This window comes from Varroa destructor, unplaced genomic scaffold, assembly GCF_002443255.2.
Source record: "Varroa destructor unplaced genomic scaffold, Vdes_3.0 BEIS01000001.1, whole genome shotgun sequence".
Lineage (NCBI taxonomy): Eukaryota > Metazoa > Arthropoda > Arachnida > Mesostigmata > Varroidae > Varroa > Varroa destructor.
The window spans coordinates 43,968,010-43,976,559 of NW_019211454.1; positions in this window are offsets into that span (position 1 = coordinate 43,968,010).

Consider the following 8,550-nt stretch of genomic DNA (forward strand, 5'->3'; position numbering starts at 1 on the left):
CTCAAAGTCCGACTCAAAGACCGATACCCCGAACCCAGTCATATTCATGTTCAGAAGCAACGATTGCGGAAAAATTCAAATTTTTTCCACTTTTCGTGTAAAGTGCCTGTGAATGAAATGGTCCATCGTGTTTGTGCTGCTATTGCGAAATCTATCACTTTGTTGTTTTGATATTCGATTCTGCACCAGGGAGAGAATAGTTGCAATTCGTAGGCCTGCCAAAATAACTTTCTTCTACATTGGTTTCAAAAAGTTTTCTTAACTTCCGTTAATATTTCCTAATTTGTTTGCAAACAAAGTTATTTTATTCGTATAGGAAGTCCCATTTACAACAGATACAGTACGAAGTCAGCTAAAATTCATTCACCTGCAAAAAATGTTGGGCTAAGACCTAATTTGGTAGAACTGAGGCTTATTTAAAACATCGATCAGGGTTGGACCCTGTGCTTTAACAAAGTAAAACATGTAGCTCTTCCCTTAAGCTTACCATTGATAAACTCTATTTAATTTTGATTTTTTTGTGTACTAATATCTCGCAACTATCTGATTAAAGTCGACCATGCAATCTTCTAACTACTTTACATCAAGGGGTTCTTACTGCAGAAGTTTTGTAAATCAATTATCAGCACTGTAAAATCAGAAGCGGCGATAATCAGACATGGTAAATAGAAGTAAGCTAAGATCTGCTGGCATTAGATATGGTTTATTAAATGTTTCGTTTTATGTAAGATAGTGGCTTTAAGCACTATTCTTTGAAATTATTATACTTCTAAAGTAAGTATTGCTCTGCCAGGTTTTCCACCAAGACCCTTCTACGCCTCCCCGCATTTAGGGTAGGTAAACACGATAGCCTCGCTCGTCGGTTTTCTGCCTAAGATTAAAGTATATAGGGTCTAGTTCAGAAGAATTGAATTGTGGTTTCCAGAAGCGTTTGTTTTTAACTCTTCAATATAGGGACTCTGAAATATAGCTACCAGTGGAATGTTATAAAAGTGATAACATTTGAATTCAGTTTCTAATTCTCCTAGAGGTTATGATGGTAAGTTATTTATCGTATACTGTTATCCAGAATTAGCTGAAAAGTCCCCTTCTAAAAACCTCGATCAACTACCGAACTAACAATCCTGCATGATGCTCAATTGTCAGGCATGTTATAGAATGTATATATTTTTTCAGCCAAACCAATCAACATTTTTAGAGTATGTGAAAATATTTATTGCAACATCATTTAAGCATCATCCCTTGCTCACTCAGTCCCAGTGAACGGTATCGTAGTTGATGGCGTTGCGTTTACTACAAATAAATGAACCTCAATAAGAAGCCAATATCTGTAGATCTGTTCTCGTTATTCTAACCACTTACCGTCGTATGAAAAGCAGGGAAACAGTTACTGCTGACGTTGAACGCCGTGATTTCTCGAACACTGTGCTTGACCGAAAATCGGCGTTCTAATCACTTTCAAAATCCCCCGCTTTTGCTCCCCAGTTTCTTTCTTTTTCGATCTTTTCGTTTTCTCACATAATTTCAAAGTCATTGTCAATTCCTCGATCTTTTCTCTACCTGCATGTATTCGACTCGAGAGTTAGATCGTTTTATGACTGAGTTCAGAAGTAGCAGCAGCGGTGGATGAAGGAGAAGTACAAAAGCATCGATCGTTGTAGTAGTTGTACTGCGGGCCTCAACCCGCCGGCTTCGCCTTTAACTGCAGCATCCGCAATCTATCCTAACCAGCCAGCCAGCCAGCCAGCCAGCCAGCCAATAACCTGCCATAAATCGGGAATCTGACATAAGTCTAATGAGGAGAGACTAGCAAACAGAGAAACATTGAACGCCCAAATGGAGCTGTGGCAATCTAAAAGCTGCGGTAAAACAACAACCGTAGTGGCGGCGACGGGAACAACGCTAAGAGAAATAGTAAAGCGAACCGTTAATAACGACCATGATCTTCCATGATGTCGATGAGCACTAACTGACGTCGAAGCAGTGATGCAGGAAATAGAGCAAGGGAACGGGCGTCCGAATCGGTTATTTCTATTCTATTCCTGTTGATACTAACGCTGCTGTCAAACAACGCAAGTCATCACCAGCAAGAGAAACAGGCTGAGAGCTACCAGTTAGTTGCCTCGTGTTACTATTGCCTTAATGTCTAGCTGTCCCTGTACACTCTGCAGATGTATGCAGGGGGCATGTCTGATATCAGCACGTGGTTGTGTTTTTCTTCTTTTTCTACCAATTTCGCCAATGTGTGCGTACGAGTGTGTAGTTATATACATGCGTATATACCCCTTAAGACCTTCGCTCAGAGGCCGGCGCCGCAGAGCACAGCTTCGCCTTCGATGATTTTTTTTTCGCTTCGTTAGACGGACGTCACTTACAGACATATACTCCACAACATATACCTACTGCTTGTCCATCTGTGCGTTGTACGGCAAACCCAACCTAACCGATGTTCTTTAACCGTTCCAAGGTAACAACATACGTAGATATCAGGCTACACATCTAAGGAGGATCAACCGACCTAATCGGCCGGTATACAGACAGACGACTTTCCCTCAAACGCCATAGCGCTCGGACATATATATATATAAAGAGAGAGGAAAGTAGTAATAGAGAGAAGGCCGAAGTAGTGAGCAACTGAAGAGAGCAGAAGCGACAGAATCATCTAACAGAAGCGTCCGGCAAGCTGGTCGCGCTCAAGGCCACCGGCTCTCGTTGTTGCCGAGCCCAGGACCTTCTCAGAACAACCCCCGGCAAAGTTAGGCCCCTGAGGCCTGTCCGTCCATCCATCCACCCGTTAGCCGTTCAGCCTATTTATGTATAGCATGTATACGCTGTAACGCTGAGGAACTGCGAAGAACTGTGAAGGAGTAGCCAAATTGAGAGAGAAAGAAGTCATGAGGAGCGTCGCTGGAGCAAACTATTATTACTAACAGAAACGACGGCAGACAACCATGCTCAGCAGCAGCAAGCTTGTCCCACCCGGTCAGGGCGACGGCAACCGACTGCTGCTGAACGGATGGACAGACATTGAGCTGGTAGTCGGCGGCAGGCCAAGACCAGCGATGCAGCAGTCAGGCCGGCCGGCAAGCAGGCTTTATGTTGGCAGCAGCAGTAATAATAGCAGCCACCTCCGCCGTAACATGACGTAGAAATACACAACACCAGCCGCGGGTTCCTGCAGGGCAATCTGCTGGGGGGAAATATAGGGGTTGTCCGGGGATTAGGGGTGGTTGTACGGTCGCTGTGAGGGAATCAGGAACTGCTAAGCGTGGCCTTCGTCGGTGGCCGGTCGTCGTCAGCCACCAGATGGCCACAAGTTACATACTAGAGAAAAGAGAGCTGGGTCTGTGCCAGTGACTCTTGTTCATTTTGTTGTTGTTGCTGCTGCGGCTATCTCATACTAATCACTGCCACCACAGGCAACATAATTAGTTATGGGAAAAACAAAATCGGCGTATTCGTCTCCATAGCTGTAAGGTGCAGTCAATGCGATAGCGATCATTGTACCCATGTAACTTCCGGAATAACACAGACAGTGTTATAGGCATTAAAGGCGCAAACTCAATTATCATTTGCAATTTGGAGACCTCGCAAATATCCCTGGTACGACTTAGCGTTATTAACTGATATGTGGATGCACGGTAAAAAAGCATACGCCGATCATGTATTATGTCCTCGTATAGAGACTGGACAGATAGACTTCTAATCCAGAGTTAGTTTTAGGTCCGATATTGCTTACCGAACATTGAACCTCTGATATCTGCGGCAAGGATTTTGAAGTAGCCTAGGCATGTTCCGGCCAGACTGTCAGTTCTAGAATATTCCGCTCTTCAATGAAACGCACAGAACTCTCAGGGACACGGGTGTAGCAGCAAAAATGTCTTTTTCGAATAAAGTGACCAATTAAAATAGCACCTGAATATAAAAAAGACAGTTAAGGTGTCTCGTGTTAAGCCTTGAGAATGATAATTTTCGAGAAGAGTTGTTTTTACGTGCTTTTACATTTGCGAAGTAGTCCTTATAGGACCTTTATTTAAGAAGGGCTCTCGAACTGGCTAATATTCACTATAATTCTAAAGGTATATAAGTAATGGGCTACCAATTTAGCGCCATCAATTTGACTATAACGCTCTAGTTCCAACTTATCCTCACATTCAAATCAAGCTCAAGCGCTCTTCGATCTTCAATTGGAGGCACCTCATAGCAGTTCTGACATCGCTCATAGTTTTTACGTCTCTGATTTACATGTCAATAACGTCGAACTCTAGACCAGATCGTTTCCGTGCTTGCATGCGTGCCTAGCGCCTTTTTATTTAACTACCGTTATAAACAGTTACCCTGCTCGTCCCCCTTTACGATATTCGTGGGGACGGAAAAGAGATTAAAGTGTAATTAAAGTGTAATCTAATTACGTGTACGGAAAAGGTCTACGAACAAGCAAACTTAGGAAAAATACAAAGTCTTCTTAAAATATACCTCTAACGTATCACCGTTATGTGACTTGGTTGGGAGGATGCTTGAGATAGTTCGATGGTTCGGCCTTTTTTTCGGTACTGAAAGCTAGTAGTTTTTTGCTTAATTATATAATGTCGCTTTAAAAAGATCACGGTTCTGTGACCTAAATCTTATCGCGCCAAAAACACGAATAGGTCGAATCAGTGTTCAGAAGATTTATTGACGATCCTGCTGCGAGCAAATGAGAGAAGTACCATGACCAATCACGGACGATATAATAACAATAAATAAATACTAAAGCGTATGACTAGACTTTCCCGTTTCACTGATCGATTTTTATTGACTTGCAAGGAGAATTTTAAAACTATTCAGATCAGTCACTCTTTCCGAAAACAGCCAGCTACTTAAGTAGCCCAAAGCCCTTGATCGTCGAATTACGTGAAATAGAGTGGAACGAAATTGTGATTGGTTAGGGGGCAGCATGCACAGTGCTGCTGTTGTCTTTGCCCTTTACTATTTCCAGATAGATTTTATAGATAGACCACATATAGTTTTCATTTTAAATAAGCCACGTTAAAACACGCGGTGGGAACGAACTTGTACAAGCCAGGCCAGAAGTAACTCTAAAAGAAAAATGTTTCAGTCCCTAAGCTTATTATTATTATTATTATTATACATTTAAAATACATAGACCAAAAAAGCAGAAATATGGAGAAGCTGTCTGGATTAAGAGTGCAAACAGCGTTCTACGAATAGGATTCTGCTGGTAAATCTACCGAGAAATGACAATACCAGCTATACTCATTAGAATCGTATTGGAAACAAAAAATTTCAAATTTTAATGGTGTGTTCGGTGCCGTTGGAGCAAAAGTCATCTACTAGTAGAGACTAAATAACGACAGTAAAAGTCAACCGAAAAAACATGAGCTAAAAGTTACAAGAAATGGAGAAGATCAGTTCTCTATGATGCAGAAGCTATTAGCGATACTTCAGAACTCCGTCGGGCTACAGAACGCATTGTCGGGTTACTAAATGCAGATGGCTAGGAAGCGCTTCGCAAAAGCGCCCTACGTTATAACATTAGCTCCATCGATCTGGTATGCACCCGGACACGTAAAGCCGAATCAGAGTTTGCTGAAGGTTGTTACGATAACACAACGCGGTCTATCAATCGGACATGCGGCTTCAGCAGCGCTGATGAGAAGCTTAAGATTGACATATGTTTTACGGAAAGATGCTGAATGTGTAAAAATTCGTACTTTAAACTTAAAGATCTCGTGACCAATGATTATGATAGTGGCTAGGCGTAAGCTACTCAACTTTCTAATGCAGCAACGCCTCGCTTAGTCCTGTTGCCTCATCTGGTTTCTGGACAAAGGCAAGAGGCCTTCAGGTCTACCTCGCCCTCTAGACTCTGTATATGCTAAGTGTTCTGTTTCGCATTTGCTTCCTGCATCCTGACGCTTCTTCATTTTCCGGTTTGACTGACTTATAGAGCTATAAAGCACAAAATAATCATTGATAAACGCTTTCTGCTTTTAGCCATACCTCTACTAGCGGGACTATCGGTAATGTACGCATGTGTCGCGCAACTGCTACCACAGTCTATTCGTCGATTGGCGAATATTCAGAACAGCGGATCGAATTCTCACGCTCAGATGTTATCTGAGGTTGATCGCTCAGTCGATCTGCAGCGTCTGCACACTTGCTGGTTTTGCGAGATGTTTTGCCTCAGTGAGAAGAATTCTCGCTGGCAAACGTACTCTTTGATGGTTACCACAAGGGTACGCTATCTATCGGGCATCACGGCTCGACAATACTTCGGCAATACCTCGGAACTATGTGAAGACCACATACGCACACTGAGATCAAAATCAAGATGGAGCGTTACGACGGGATCGATAGGGCTGTCATCTCTATTACAAGTCGGACACGAATTCGCTAAACAATGCACGAATTAGCACGGAACAGTGTAAGAAGGACGGGGAAAAAATTTTAGGTCACATTTACTCTTATGTATGCTTAGCTGTCCTCGCTGAGGCAAGGCCAATCGTAACAGCCGTGTTCTCTTGTCATAACTATATTAGGGTGTCTAAAGCTAACTGTGGATTTTTAAATTGTCGTAAGTGACGCGTGCGCTGAGCGATCTAAATCACATAGTTTTGTTTCTGCCATTATCACAAAAAAAAATAGCACTCTTTCTTAATGGATGTATGTTTGTGATACGATATTGTTTTTACTACTACTAAATTGATGGTTGCGTATTTCAAATATTTTAGTTAGACGAATTTAAGTCGAGGGCCATTTTTCTCACACTGAAGTCATTGTACGACTTTGAGAAGATCTTATATTTCCAGCAAGTTATAAAACGGGATGTTGCAAACTGCAATTTATCAACGTTAGAACATCCAGCATAACCTATATTTTTTATCTGATTCCACCACGTACAACCGTTTCGGTAAATTCTGATTTTTTTATCGACTGGCCCATGCCTCCCCATTTGTAACGGATTGTCCTAGACTGCAAATTAAGTATACACTTAACCACACATGTTTCTATCTCAGTCAGAAGACTAGCTTTTGAACAAAGAGATTTTGCGTCCCCCGTGACAATTTTATAACGTACAGTTCAGTGCACTCTGATCTCAGTCGGCGTGCTTCATACAGTTCAAATAAAGAAAAAAACCATAGTTATACCAAAGAAAAAACATTGTTCAAAGATCTGTGGTTAGACAGTGACTCAGGGGTGATGAGAAAAAAGTATGTAAATTTTGCCTATTTCGATCTATCACTGCAAATGTAAATCTACAATGAGATTGAAGGCAATATCTTTTTTTTTTGAATCAACAGTGGCGCGTATTTGCACCATTATAACAGTTCGAAGGCGCACGTCATTGCTTACAGTGGCCTAATACATAAAGAGCATTGTGTAGTGGAGGATCGAGTGCATTGGGAACAATCTTCAAATAATGGAAAATAACATCATTATCGTAAGTTTTCCTGCTAATTTTTTAAGAGGCTCGCGTTGCAAGTTCGTGTTCTAGCAACAAAAACAGAATTGACAGAAAATGCAGCTTTTCTATATAGCAAAATAAATGCCCGGAGCTGAGATACGACATTCTGCAGAAGAAGCCCTACAAATAGTAGACTGATTTAGATAGTTGAAGTAGAAAAAATTGTGCTTGCGAATGTCATGTTCATGGAGGAACAGAAGTAAAGGAAATCAAGTATGAAATACGACCAAATCCTATTTGAAAGTTTTCTGTTATGTTGGGCTGTATAACTGCTTACTGCCTTCCTGTATCTTTCATTGATGTAGCTGAAAACTACCACCTTCAAAATACGTTTGTAGAAGAATATTTTGCATCCATATAGAAGAAAAATTGGTTAACCGCAACAGTGTAGTAACAGCTTGAGTATAATGAATTAAAAATTCGATCGTATAAAACGGACTAATTGCAACAAAGCCTGAAAGTTGCTGAGACAAGGTATCTATTACCTGGAAAAGGACAATAGAATAACAGCTTGAAGGAAGCTTTTTTTTTATTATTATTATAGACTGTTTGAATCAGAGAGATACTGTAATCGGCTATCCGTTACGAAGAGAATATTCTATAATTAGTACAATAGCTTGTGATGAAAATTCTAACTTGATACGCCCGGTATCGCCGTAGGCATCTCATCAGATGATTGGCTCCCGGCACAAAACGACGTCTATCTGTCTGTCTATGCCCGGGTTCAAACCTAAATTACAATGTGTTTTTGAGATTGGCAGGTCTGCAATTAAGACCCTCCAGTTCCATTTTAAGCACCATCAGAAGCTTTGCCCCCGACATATATGAGTGTGCTCTACATAGAGAGAGATGTACACGTGTTCCTGTGATTCGCTTCTGTCACATTCAACTTAAAATAAACCGTAAGTTGGCTAGATACCAACGGCTATCCCGTTTGCTCGATCCATCTCTTTAGAACTGTTCCCCGTTAGACAACTTCCTACAGACCAGATTCGTCGACTTGCCTATCTGTTGTTGACTAATTTACATCGTGTTACGCCCAAATTATATAATTTTATTTGACATTATTATCAAAAACACCA